Source organism: Eubalaena glacialis, chromosome 2 (genome assembly GCF_028564815.1).
Source record: "Eubalaena glacialis isolate mEubGla1 chromosome 2, mEubGla1.1.hap2.+ XY, whole genome shotgun sequence".
NCBI lineage: Eukaryota > Metazoa > Chordata > Mammalia > Artiodactyla > Balaenidae > Eubalaena > Eubalaena glacialis.
Window position 1 is genome coordinate 27,645,225 of NC_083717.1, and position 13,234 is coordinate 27,658,458.

Genomic DNA, 13,234 nt, shown 5'->3' on the forward strand with positions numbered 1-13,234 from the left:
TCTAGTCGCAGACAGCTTGCACCTAAGCGGTAGTTATTGTTCCTATAAGATACGTTTAGTCACCATTTAAGCATCAAATTGGCCATGGTGGCGGTTCGGATGGGATGTGTCTGTTAGTCTTTGGGGTGTTTGACAGCCGTTAAGCCCAGAGGCAGTGTTTGGAGAGATGTTATCGATAAAAAGCTTTAATTCTGGGATCAGCAAAACCTGAGTTTGACACCCAGGTCAGCCTGTTTCAGCTGGAGACTTAGCCCATCTCTGCCCCAATAAATGGGGAGTGAGTGACAGCACTCACTCTCAGAGCCGCTGTGAGGATTCCAGATGGTCAGATCCAGGCAACTCCTGAGACAGTACAAGCAGTCAATAAGCATAGCCATTCTTGTTATTGTTCCACACTTAATTATCTCAGTAGTTTAAGTTACATGTTTCGTTAAGTGTGAGCAGATGGTACAAAGCATTTTAAAATATAAAATATGAATGCATTATTTTAACAATTTCCCCTTGGCTCATACAGCTTGAAGCAGTTATTGTTTCATGGGTTTTGAAGCGGACTGAGATTTATTACTAAGTTTTATATATCATAGGAATAATAAATATCATTATACCATTGGTACATATATACATAATCTGTATATGTTTACATGTATGTATTCTTATGTGAATTTAGTCATTTTAATGATCTTGGCAAAATACATTGATGTTGGATTCTCCAACATCATGTGTTCTGAAAAACAAATATATTAAACAAAACTACAGTATCAAAAGATACCATTTTAGCAAATATGGGACTGACGATAAATCTTTTGTAGGCTGAAGTCATACCATTCACAGTAGTTTAACTGAAGAATCTGCAGATTCTACAGCTATTTCAATCCCTTCTGGGTTAAGGATTTCCCTTAATCAATATTTCATTTTCTCTATGGAATCTGTTTTTAAGAAGTAGAACAAGGAACCAGTTTCTCTGATTAATGGTATCAGGTGTAAAAGTTTCAGTTACTGAGGACTTTTTTTTTTTCTTTTTTTGTGTGTGTGTGTGTGTGTGCGTGTGACTGGCTTTATTTTGATATTCCCTTTATGACATATATCTATAAACATATCATATGAACCTCATAACAACCACAAAAGTAAGTATATATTATTATTAAACCATTTTTTTTCTTATTGATCCAATATTTTTTTTTGAATTTTAGAATTTTATTTTTTTTTATACAGCAGGTTATTAGTTATCCATCTTATACATATTAGTGTATACATGTCAATCCCAATCTCCCAATTCATCATACCACCCCAACCCCTGCCACTTTCCCCCCTTGGTGTCCATACGTTTTTTTCTCTATATCTGTGTCTCTATTTCTGCCCTGCAAACCACAGGTTCCACATACATGCGTTAATATACGATATTTGTTTTTCTCTTTCTGACTTACTTCACTCTGTATGACAGTCTCTAGATCTATCCACGTCTCTACAAATGACCCAGTTTCGTCCCTTTTTAATGGCTGAGTAATACTCCATTGTATATATGTACCACATCTTCTTTATCCATTTGTCTGTCGATGGGCATTTAGGTTGCTTCCATGACCTGGCTATTGTAAATAGTACTGCAATGAAACATTACAGTGCATGTGTCTTTTTGAATTATGGTTTTCTCTGGGTATATGCCCAGTAGTGGGATTGCTGGGTCATATGGTAATTCTATTGTTAGTTTTTTTAAGGAACCTCCATACTGTTCTCCATAGTGGCTGTATCAATTTACATTCCCACCAACAGTGCAAGAGGGTTCCCTTTTCTCCACACCCTCTCCAGCATTTGTTGTTTGTAGATTTTCTGATGATGCCCATTCTAACTGGTGTGAGGAGAGACCTCATTGTACTTTTGATTTGCATTTCTCTAACAGTGATGTTGAGCAGCTTTTCATGTGCTTCTTGGCCATCTGTATGTCTTCTTTGGAGAAATGTCTATTTAGGTCTTCTGCCCATTTTTGGATTGGGTTGTTTGTTTTTTTTAATATTGAGCTGCATGAGCTGTTTATATATTTTGGATTAATCCTTTGTCCATTGATTTGTTTGCAAATATTTTCTCCCATTCTGAGGATTGTCTTTCCCTCTTGTTTGTAGTTTCCTTTGCTTTGCAAAAGCTTTGAAGTTTCATTAGGTCCCATTTGTTTATTTTTGTTTTTATTTCCATTACTCTAGGAGGTGGATCAAAAAAGATCTTGCTGTGATTTATGTCAAAGAGTGTTCTTCCTATGTTTTCCTCTAAGAGTTTTATAGTGTCAGGTCTTACATTTAGGTCTCTAATCCATTTTGAGTTTATTTTTGTGTATGGTGTTATGGACTGTTCAAATTTCACTCTTCTACATGTAACTGTCCAGTTTTCCCAGCACCACTTATTGATGAAGAGACTGTCTTTTCTCCATTGTATATCCTTGCCTCCTTTGTCATAGATCAGTTGACCATAGGTGCGTGGGTTTACCTCTGGGCTATCTGTCCTGTTCCACTGATCTGTATTTCTGTTTTTGTGCCAGTACCATATTGTCTTGATTATTGTAGCGTTGTAGTATAGTCTGAAGTCAGGGAGTCTGATTCCTCCAGCTCCGTTTTTTTCCCTCAAGACTGCTTTGGCTATTTGGGGTCTTTTGTGTCTCCATACAAATTTTAAGATTTTTTGTTCTAGTTCTGTAAAAAATACCATTGGTAGCTTGCTAGGGATTTCATTGAATCTGTAGATTGCTTTGGGTAGTATAGTCATTTTCACAATATTTATTCTCCCAATCCAAGAACATGGTATATCTCTCCATCTGTTTGTATCATCTTTAATTTCTTTCATCAGTGTCTTATAGTTTTCTGCATACAGGTCTTTTGTCTCCCTAGGTAGGTTTATTCCTAGGTATTTTATTCTCTTTCTTGCAATGGTAAATGGGAGTGTTTCCTTAATTTCTCTTTCAGATTTTTCATCATTAGTGTATAGGAATGCAAGAGATTTCTGTGCATTAATTCTGTATCCTGCAACTTTACCAAATTCACTGATGAGCTCTAGTAGTTTTCTGGTGGCATCTTTAGGATTCTCTATGTATAGTATCATGTCACCTGCAAACAGTGACAGTTTTACTTCTTCTTTTCCAATTTGTATTCCTTTTATTTCTTTTTCTTCTCTGATTGCCGTGGCTAGGAATTCCAAAACTATGTTGAATAATAGTGGTGAGAGTGGACATCCTTGTCTTGTCCCTGATCTTAGAGGAAATGCTTTCAGTTTTTCACCATTGAGAATGATGTTTGCTGTGGGTTTGTTGTATATGGCCTTTATTATGTTGAGGTAGGTTCCCTCTATGCCCACTTTCTGGAGAGTTTTTATCATAAATGGGTGTTGACTTTTGTCAAAAGCTTTCTCTGCATCTATTGAGATGATCATATGGTTTTTCTTCTTCAGTTTGTTAATATGGTGCATCACATTGATTGATTTGCATATATTGAAGAATCCTTGCATCCCTGGGATAAATCCCACTTGATCACAGTGCATGATCCTTTTAATGTGTTGTTGGATTCTGTTTGCTAGTATTTTGTTGAGGAATTTTGCATCTATATTCATCAGTGATATTGGTCTGTAATTTTCTTTTTTTGTAGTATCTTTGTCTGGTTTTGGTATCAGGGTGATGGTGGCCTCGTAGAATGAGTTTGGGAGTGTGCCTTCCTCTGCAATTTTTTGAAGAGTTTGAGAAGGATGGGTGTTAGCTCTTCTCTAAATGTTTCATAGAATTCACCTGTGAAGCCATCTTTTCCTGGACTTCTGTTTGTTGGAAGATTTTTAATCACAGTTTCAATTTCATTACTTGTGATTGGTCTGTTCATATTTTCTCTTTTTTCCTGGTTCAGTCTTGGAAGGTTATACCTTTCTAAGAATTTGTCCATTTCTTCCAGGTTGTCCCTTTTATTGGCATAGAGTTGCTTGTAGTAGTCTCTTAGGGTGCTTTGTATTTCTGTGGTGTCAGTTGTTACTTCTCCTTTTTCATTTCTAATTTTATCGGTTTGAGTCCTCTCCCTCTTTTTCTTGATGAGTCTGGCTAATGGTTTATCAATTTTGTTTATCTTTTCAAAGAACCAGCTTTTAGTTTTATTGATCTTTGCTCTTGTTTTCTTTGTTTCTATTTCATTTATTTCTGCTCTGATCTTTATGATTTCTTTCCTTCTACTAACTTTGGGTTTTGTTTGTTCTTTTTTCTCTAGTTCCTTTAGGTGTAAGGTTAGATTGATTATTTGAAATTTTTCTTGTTTCTTGAGGTAGGCTTGTAGTGCTATAAGCTTCCCTCTTAGAACTGCTTTTGCTGCATCCCATAGGTTTCGGATCGTCATGTTTTCATTGTCATTTGTCTCTAGGTATTTTTTGATTTCCTCTTTGATTTCTTCAGTGATCTCTTGGTTATTTAGTAACGTATTGTTTAGCCTCCATGTGTTTTGTGTTTTTTATGTTCTTTTCCCTGTACTTGATTTCTAATCTCATAACGTTGTGGTCAGAAAGGATGCTTGATATGATTTCAATTTTCTTAAGTTTACTGAGGCTTGATTTGTGACCCAAGATGTGATCTATCCTGGAGAATGTTCCATGTGTACTTGAGAAGAAAGTGTAATCTGCTGTTTTTGGATGGAATGTCCTATAAATACCAATTAAATCTATGTGGTCTATTGTGTCATTTAAAGCTCGTGTTTCCTTATTAATTTTCTGTTTGGATGATCTGTCCACTGGTGTAAGTGAGGTGTTAAAGTTCCCCACTATTATTGTGTTAAAGTCGATTTCCTCTTTTATGTCTATTAGCAGTTGCCTTATGTATTGAAGTGCTCCTATTTTGGGTGCATGTATATTTATAATTGTTACATCTCTTTCTTGGATTGATCCCTTGATCAATATGTAGTGTCCTTCCTTGTCTCTTTTAACATTCTTTATTTTAAAGTCTATTTTATCTGATATGAGTATTGCTACTCCAGCTTTCTTTTGATTTCCTTTGCGTGGGATATCTTCTTCCATCCCCTCACTTTCAGTCTGTGTCTGTCCCTAGGTGTGAAGTGGGTCTCTTGTAGGCAGCATATATATGGGTCTTGTTTTTGTATCCATTCAGCGAGCCTGCGTCTTTTGATTGGAGCATTTAATCCATTCACGTTTAAGGTAATTATCGATATGTATGTTCCTATTACCATTTTCTGAATTGTTATGGGTTTCTTTTTGTAGGTCCTTTTCTTCTCTTGTGTTTCCCACTTAGAGAAGTTCCTTTAGCATTTGTTGTAGAGCTGGTTTGGTGGTGCTGAATTCTCTTAGCTTTTGCTTGTCTGTAAAGCTTTTGATTTCTCCATCGAATCTGAATGAGATCCTTGCCAGGTAGAGTAATCTTGGTTGTAGGTTCTTTCCTTTCATAGTTTTAAATATATCATGCCACTCCCTTCTGGCTTGGAGAGTTTCTGCTGAGAAATCAGCTGTTAAGTTTACGGGAGTTCCCTTGTATGCTATTTGTCGTTTTTCCCTTGTTGCTTTCAATCATTTTTCTTTGTCTTTAATTTTTGTCAATTTTATTACTATGTTTCTCAGTGTGTTTCTCCTTGGGTTTTTCCTGCCTGGTACTCTCTGTGCTTCCTGGACTTGGATGGCTATTTCCTTTCCCATGTTAGGGAAGTTTTCGACTATAATCTCTTCAAATATTTTCTCGGGTCATTTCTCTCTGTCTTCTCCTTCTGGGATCCCTATAATGCAAATGTTGTTGCATTTAATGTTGTCCCAGAGGTCTCTTAGGCTGTCTTCATTTCTTTTCATTCTCTTTCTTTATTCTGTTCCTCGGCAGTGAATTCCACCATTCTGTCTTCCAGGTCACTTATCCATTCTTCTGCCTCAGTTATTCTGCTACTGATTGCTTCTAGTGTATTTTTCATTTCAGTTATTGTATTGTTCATCTCTGTTTGTTCTTTAATTCTTCTAGGTGTTTGTTCTTTAATTCTTCTAGGTCTTTGTTAAACATTTCTTGCATCTTCTCCATCTTTGCCTCCATTCTTTTTCCGAGGTCCTGGATTTTCTTCACTATCATTATTCTGAATTCTTTTTCTGGAAGGTTTCCTATCTCCACTTCATTTAGTTGTTTTTCTGGGGTTTTCTCTTGTTCCTTCATCTGGTACATAGCCCTCTGTCTTTTCATCTTGTTTATCTTTCTGTGAATGAGGTTTTTGTTCCACAGGCTGCAGGATTGTAGTTCTTCTTGCTTCTGCTGTTTGCCCTCTGGTTGATGAGGCTATCTAAGGCTTGTGCAAGTTTCCTGATGGGAGGGACTGGTGGTGAGTAGAGCTGGGTGTTGCTCTGGTGGGCAGAGCTCAGTAAAACTTTAATCCACTTGTCTGCTGATGGGTGGGGCTGGGTTCCCTCCCTGTTGGTTGTTTGGCCTTGTTTGGCCTGAGGAGACCCAACACTGGAGCGTACTGGCTCTTTGGTGGGGCTAATAGTGGACTCTGGGAGGGCTCACGCCAAGGAGTACTTTCAGAACTTCTGCTGCCAGTGTCCTTGTTCTCACTGTAAGCCACAGCCACACGCCGCCTCTGCAGGAGACCCTCCAACACTAGCAGGTAGGTCTGGTTCAGTCTTCTATGGGGTCACTGCTCCTTCCCCTGGGTCCTGATACACACACTACTTTGTGTGTGCCCTCCAGCAGTGGAGTCTCTGTTTCCCCCAGTCCTGTCGAAGTCCTGCAATCAAATCTCGCTAGCCTTCAAAGTCTGATTCTCTAGGAATTCCTCCTCCCATTGCCAGACCCCCAGGTTGGGAAGCCTGACTTGAGGCTCAGAACCTTTACTCCAGTGGGTGGCTTTCTGTGGTATCAGTGTTCTCCAGTTTGTGAGTCACCTACCCAGAAGTTATGGGAATTGATTTTATTTTGATTGCGCCCCACCTACCATCTCATTTTGGCTTCTCCTTTGTCTTTGGATGTGGGGTATCTTTTTTGGTGAGTTCCAGTGTCTTCCTGTCGATGATTGTTCAGCAGTTAGCTGTGATTCTGGTGCTGTCGCCAGAGGGAGTCTACTGAGGACTTGAAAAGGGTAAAGAGGAACCTTGGTCTTCTGGTGCTTTTCCTGGAAGCTGTGGGAAGAGAAGTCAAACTTCATTGACTACTAATTAGGATTTTCACAAAACATTTTCTCTTAAAAAAAAAATCCATAATATATATTTATAACATCTTGCATATTTTGAATTCTCAAAAACATATAATAAGAAATCTATGCATGTTACAAAGATCTGCACATTCACTACATCTAGATCTTTACTAAACAGTCCTTCAGCCCCTCATTCCTCCTCTCCTTTCTTCCCTAAGGGCCAAAGTCACAACATCTCAAGGATTTGGGCAAATGAATTCTTTTGTCTTCAATTTCTTTTTGACTACATGCAAGAGAAAAATAGATGTTAGTGAAAGCCAAAGAAAAACCTTATTTTTCTAAGTGATCTGACATATCAAATGAAATACTGACTTCTAAAAAAAATAAAAGATTTTTGAAAAACATAGGTTATTTACAGTTCTCAAGAATAAAAAGTATTACACAAGGTGTACATATGCATACACTGCTTCCTTTTATTGGAGACCTGGCACTATCTTCCCATGATGTTTTCCTTGCTAGCTAGCTAACACTCTCTTTTGTTTTATCATTCAAGGCCTAGCCCTGATTTCTCACATCACGTGACAGTGTTGCTATGGGAACAGCGGCTTTGTGTGTCCCTGAGGGAACAAAGGGTGATTTCCATTTGAGGACTTCAGAGCAGGCTTGGTTCCCTGTTGGTAAATGATTGTGGTAACCAGCATATTAAATGTTATCGGCAAAATTCCATTCATATTTTACATGTCCTCTCTCCAGCAAACAGTTCTTTCAGTACATGTTATACGACAACCTTGGGAAACAGGCCAGAACAAAATGAAGCTTTGCAGGGTTGAGAAGGACCACCAGTCAAAAGCAAGTAGCAGGATTTTGAATCATGGCTTTTGTCTTCTGAATCCCAAGTCACAGCTGTTTCCAGGAGATTTAAGATTCTGCTGTCATTTTTAAAGAAAATCTTGGTACCCATATGACTGATTTTAAAGTGAATGAAGAGGCAGTCAGATAGTCCCCAGCTTTCCCAACTCCTTCCTGGTACCAATGCAGGTACCTGGTTTACGTGTGTAGACAGCCTTAGTGAAAAATCCAGAAAAACTCGAAATCTATTGAAAAAAATAAAATAACATTGTAGTGATTAAAGTTACAGCTGTTACATCAAATGAGTACGCCCACGTAAGTATATAATTGTTTACAGATACGATGTATTTAGTGCATTTCTTTTACTAATATATTTAGTTCATTTCAGCCTTAAAATATTATAACTTTTTTCTTACATACACCATTCATGTTGTAAAGTATACAGATCATAAGTGCACAGTCCATTACATTTTTAAAAAAATGAGCATATGCATATAACCACCATCCTGATCAAGTTATGGAACATTACGAACACCCAGAATTTTCTAATCATAGCCTTTCTAAAGGTGACCACTGTTCTCACAGCTACCATTACAAATTTATTTTACTAGCTTTGTAGTTCATATAATTGATATCATATAGTATGTCTGACGGGTGTGCATACATAGTTTGTTCTTTTTCATAGCTTTAGGAATTCCATTGTATCAGTATAACTCAAATTATTTAGCGCTATGTTGTTAAGGGACTTTTGTGCTGTTTCTAGTTTGGGGCTGTTGTGAATAAAGCTACTATGAACATTCTCATAAATATCTTTTTGTGTATATCTGCGCACTTTTCTCTTGGATAACATTGTTAAACTCATTTATCCTTATAGTTTATCTGCATAGTCTAATGAATTTTCTATCTGCACAGTCATGCTGTCTATGCAAAATGACAGTTTTCTTTCTAAGTCTCAGGATCTTTATTCATGCTATCTATGCAGAATGACAGTTTTCTTTCTAAGTCTCAGGATCTTTATTTCTCTTGCTTGTCTTATTGCACTGGACAGGAGCTCCAGTTTACTACTGAATAGAAAGTGTTAGAGTGAATTCTCAGTCAGAAACAGAAAGCTCTCAAAGTTTTTTTTTCTCAAGTATAATATTTTCAGGGGTTTTTGGTAAACATCCTTTACTGTATAAGGAAATCTCTCTTTATTTATAGTTTGCTACGAGTTCTATTATGAATGGGTGCTGAAAATATAGAGGGCTTATTTTGCATCTTTTGAGAATCTCATGTGATTTTTTTCCTTTAATATGATGTCACATTGTTTTAATTTTGAGTTTTAAATCAAACATACATCCCTAGAATAAACCCAACATGGTTGTAATGTATTACTCTTTTTATACATCATTGGTTTCATTTGTTAATATTTTGTCCAGGATTTTTGTGCCTGTGTTTATGAGAATGATTTGCCTGTAATTTTCCTATCTTATAATGTCCTTGCTAAATTTTGACATTGAAGTTATACTAGCCTCACAGAAAGAGTCTGGAAATGTTCCCACTTTTATTGTTTTCTGGTTGAGTTTGTGTAGGATTAGTGTGAGTTCTTCCTTAAGTATTTTTAGTGATTTAATGCTGCAGTCCTCTGGGACTTGAGTTTTCTTATTGGGAATGGTTTAAATTGTAGATTCAACTCCACTGAGAAATAGAATTATAAAGATAGCTGTTTCTTCTTGTTTTTGTTCTGGAAAATTGTTTTTAAAAAATTTGTTCATGCCATCTTAAATTTCAAGGTTATTTGCAATACATGGTTCATAATACCCTGTGTTTCTTTTTCCCCAGAACTGTGAATATGTTACTTTACATGGCAAAAGGAAGTTTCTAGATGTGGTTAAATTAAGGATCTTGAGATGGAGAGATTATCCTGGATTATCCGGGTGGACCCAGTGTTAATCATGGCATCCTTTTAAGTGAAAGAGAGAGGCAGGAGGGTTTGAGTCGGAGAAGAAGCAGAGGATGGATGATGGTATCCCTGAGAGTGGGACACAATCCAGGGAATTTGGGTGCCTCCGGAGGCTGGAACAGGCAGGAAGCAGACTCTCCCTAGAGCCTCGAGAAGGAACACATGTGGCCACCACCTTGATTTTAGCTCTGTAAGACCTCCTGGACCTTCAAATAACAAAATCTGTGCTTTTAGCACCAAGTTTTTGGCAACTTGTTACATCAGCAACAGGAAACTGATACAACCTGCCCTTATTTTTAATGTCTTTAGGATCAGCATCGATGCCCCCACCTTTTCATTCCTGATATTATGCACTTAGGCTTTTTCCATTTTTTCTTAGTCAGTTGTGCTGTTTTGTCTCTTTTGTCAGAGGACCACATTTGGCATTTACTGATTTCCTCTATTGCCTGCTTTATATTTCCTTGATAACTTCTCTCATCTTTATTAACTCCTCACTTCTAACTTTTCTCATTTTAGTTGGATTTTCTTTTTCTGTTTTATAAAATAGGTTACTTAGATCTTTAATTTTCAGCCCATTTGTACATCCAAAGAAACATCTGTACAAAAATCCTGAAAGATAAGTGTAAGAACTCATGGTAGTCTTGGTGCAGCAGCCTTAAACAGGAAATAACCTAAATGCCCATCAATGGTCTTGCATATTAAAGAGTTTGACTTTTATCCTGAGACAGTGGGTAGGGTAGATGGGTCATTGCCAGGTTTCCAGCACATGAATGACATTATCAGCAGGCGTGTTTGAAAGTCCCTCGCTTTGGCACAGCGTGGGGATGCACTGGAGGGGCCAGACTGGGCTGTAAGCAGCCCAGGGTCTGACACACAGGCAGAGGGCATGCCGAGAAGGGGCAGGTGCGTGCCGTACTGTTAGTATTAACAAGGGGACATCTGTGATTCACAGTCCATTGTGGCCAGTCTGGGATGACCTGGGGCTGAGGCATCCGTCCTGTCCACCTACCTTCAGTTTCCTCCACCTCCGCATCACCACACACCCTTGACAGCGCCCCTCCTGGAACCTTCTCCTCGGTGACAAGGATAGCAAGCTCTCTCGGCCTCTGCTTCCCTGGTCCATTCTTCTCTGTCTCTCCAGCAGCAGCTTCTCAACTTGACCTCCAGCTGTTGACTTTTCAGAGGGTAATTCTGGACCCTCTCTTTGTCTTTGTCTACACTCTGTTCCTAAGTGTATCCGTCTCCATCACTTAAAGTATCCCGCATGTGCTAATGACTCATAAACGTATATGTCTGGTCCTGCTCACTTCCTTCAGCTCCAGAATCTTGCCCCCACACACACACCGTCTCCAACCAAATAACCTACAGTGTCCTAAAATCCCTGGGTGCCTTGTGTAGACAGGGAAAACCAACCTTTTAGCCCCATGTCTACCTCATCTCTTTTCTTTCACAGCCACCTTTAGCTCACTAAGTCGGATCATCATCTCCTTAGTTACTTAAGCCAAACCTTGGTTCATTTTCTCTTTTGTTTAAAAGGAAAACGAAAAAGGAAAGAACTTCTAACTGAGGTCTGCAGAACCTTGTGAGACCTGGCCATACCCACCCACATCTCATAGGCATGTCCTGCCGCTCTGCTTTTATGCAGTAGCTCCAGACACCGTGGGCCCCTCTCTGCTCCCCAGGTGAGGCCTGCCCTCTCCTCTCTCTGGGCTTGGGCTGTGACACCTGCATTCCCTCTGCCTGGAAAGCTCTTCCCCCACCGTTCATCCTCCACTTGGATGCCGTCTCCCCAGAAAGGCCCTCCCTGGTCCTTCTGTCCAGGAATGCCTCCCTCCTCTGCCTTTTTTCATCTCGGGACCAAGGCTGCTTTCCTCCTGACTGTCACTGCAGGTTGTAACAACACTCAAATTTTCCATTTCCCGACTATTGTCTGCATCCTTTGCTGGAGTGAGAGCTCCATGGAGGTGGGGACCACACCCTTTGTCCTCACCCAGAGTAAGATGGTGTTGAGGGGATCTGGGAGGGAGGTTCAGAGTGCTCTTTAACAAGTTGGGAGACAATGTTAAGGGTGGTTATTCTGGGTTATGGGATGAAGACATTTTTATTTCCTCATTATACTTTATACATAAACCTGTACGTGTATTGATCACTTATTACCTTTATAATCAGAAAAACAAAACAAAACCAACAATAAAAAAAAAGGCACACAGAAGATGCATTTGTGATGTGGAATATTATCATGAGAAGCTTGTTTTTGAAGGTGCTTAGAGGGTTCACCTTGCCTGATTGGAAAGCCGCAGCTGTCCTGGAGCATCCCACACCCGAACACTCATTTAGTTAGTGTTGCTCTGGGTTTATAACAGTGAGATTATCGTGTCCATACACTGCACATGGGTAGAGGTAAAAGGAGGGTCAGTACTTCTGGCTTTTTAATCTTGGGTCTAAATCAAGAGTTTTCATTTCTAATACTTGGTCCTTTCTCTTTTTTTTTTTTATCTCATTTCTCCTTGATTTCAGAAAGAGATGGGATTTTATTTTTTTAACATCTGTCCCATGAGACTTAATTAATTTAAAGGGCATGGGGTTGGATGGAGTTGCCATTCTGCACAGAAGGTGTAAACTTTGTTGTAAACAAACTCCCTACTGACTTCCCCAAATAGCAGAGAGGAAATGTGGCTGAGCATGTCTTCAATCTACAGAGGTTCATTTGTGTGGATTCATAAGTGAGTCACAGCTATACTGTTATTTTATGCTCGAGCCATCGGCAGGGCATTAAAAAGACATTCTTTTGGCAGTTATCCTGTCTGACCAGATGAAACATGTCTCTGAGCTATAGTAGCCCGAATATCCACAGCCGACATTTACTGGACATGGACTCAAAGGGGAGGACTGAGTGGAAGTTAGTGTTTATTGGTCTCGTGTCATAGGTAAGGAAGTGGAGGCCCAGAGGCGAAATCCCTGACTCCTGGGCTCAGAGCCTCTCCTCGCTCTCATTCCGGCTCCACAGGTCTCTCTTCCTTCCTTTCTCCATCTCCTCCCCCTCCCCCACTGTCTCCCTCAGGCTCCAGCTCCTAAAGAAAGTAGGAAAGAAATAAACATAAAGCAAACCAGTGTCATGAATCATCTGTGAGCCAAGCATGATTTGACTTCAATATTGCACAGCATGTAAGGCTGATTTGGAGACTGCTTGCTTTTTCCCCTGTGGAATAGCATGATAAGGTCACTTTCTTGAGGAAATACAGCTGCCCCAAAAAAGACAAGAAACCACTTTCCCTGTTCTGACTCCCCGTTTGGAACTCTGCAAGGCTGTGTTAAGAACAACTGTCCT

General features: G+C 39.2%; 1 long non-coding RNA gene across 1 annotated transcript in view; it reads left to right on the top strand.

Annotated features, from left to right (window-relative positions):
• Positions 1 to 6,435: 6,435 nt before the first annotated feature.
• LOC133084878 (uncharacterized) overlaps positions 6,436 to 13,234 on the top strand; it is a 72,284-nt gene continuing 65,485 nt past the window's right edge. The window contains exon 1 of the long non-coding RNA XR_009699482.1: positions 6,436 to 6,590. This is a non-coding gene — a long non-coding RNA (uncharacterized LOC133084878). The remainder of the gene's footprint in view (positions 6,591 to 13,234) is intronic.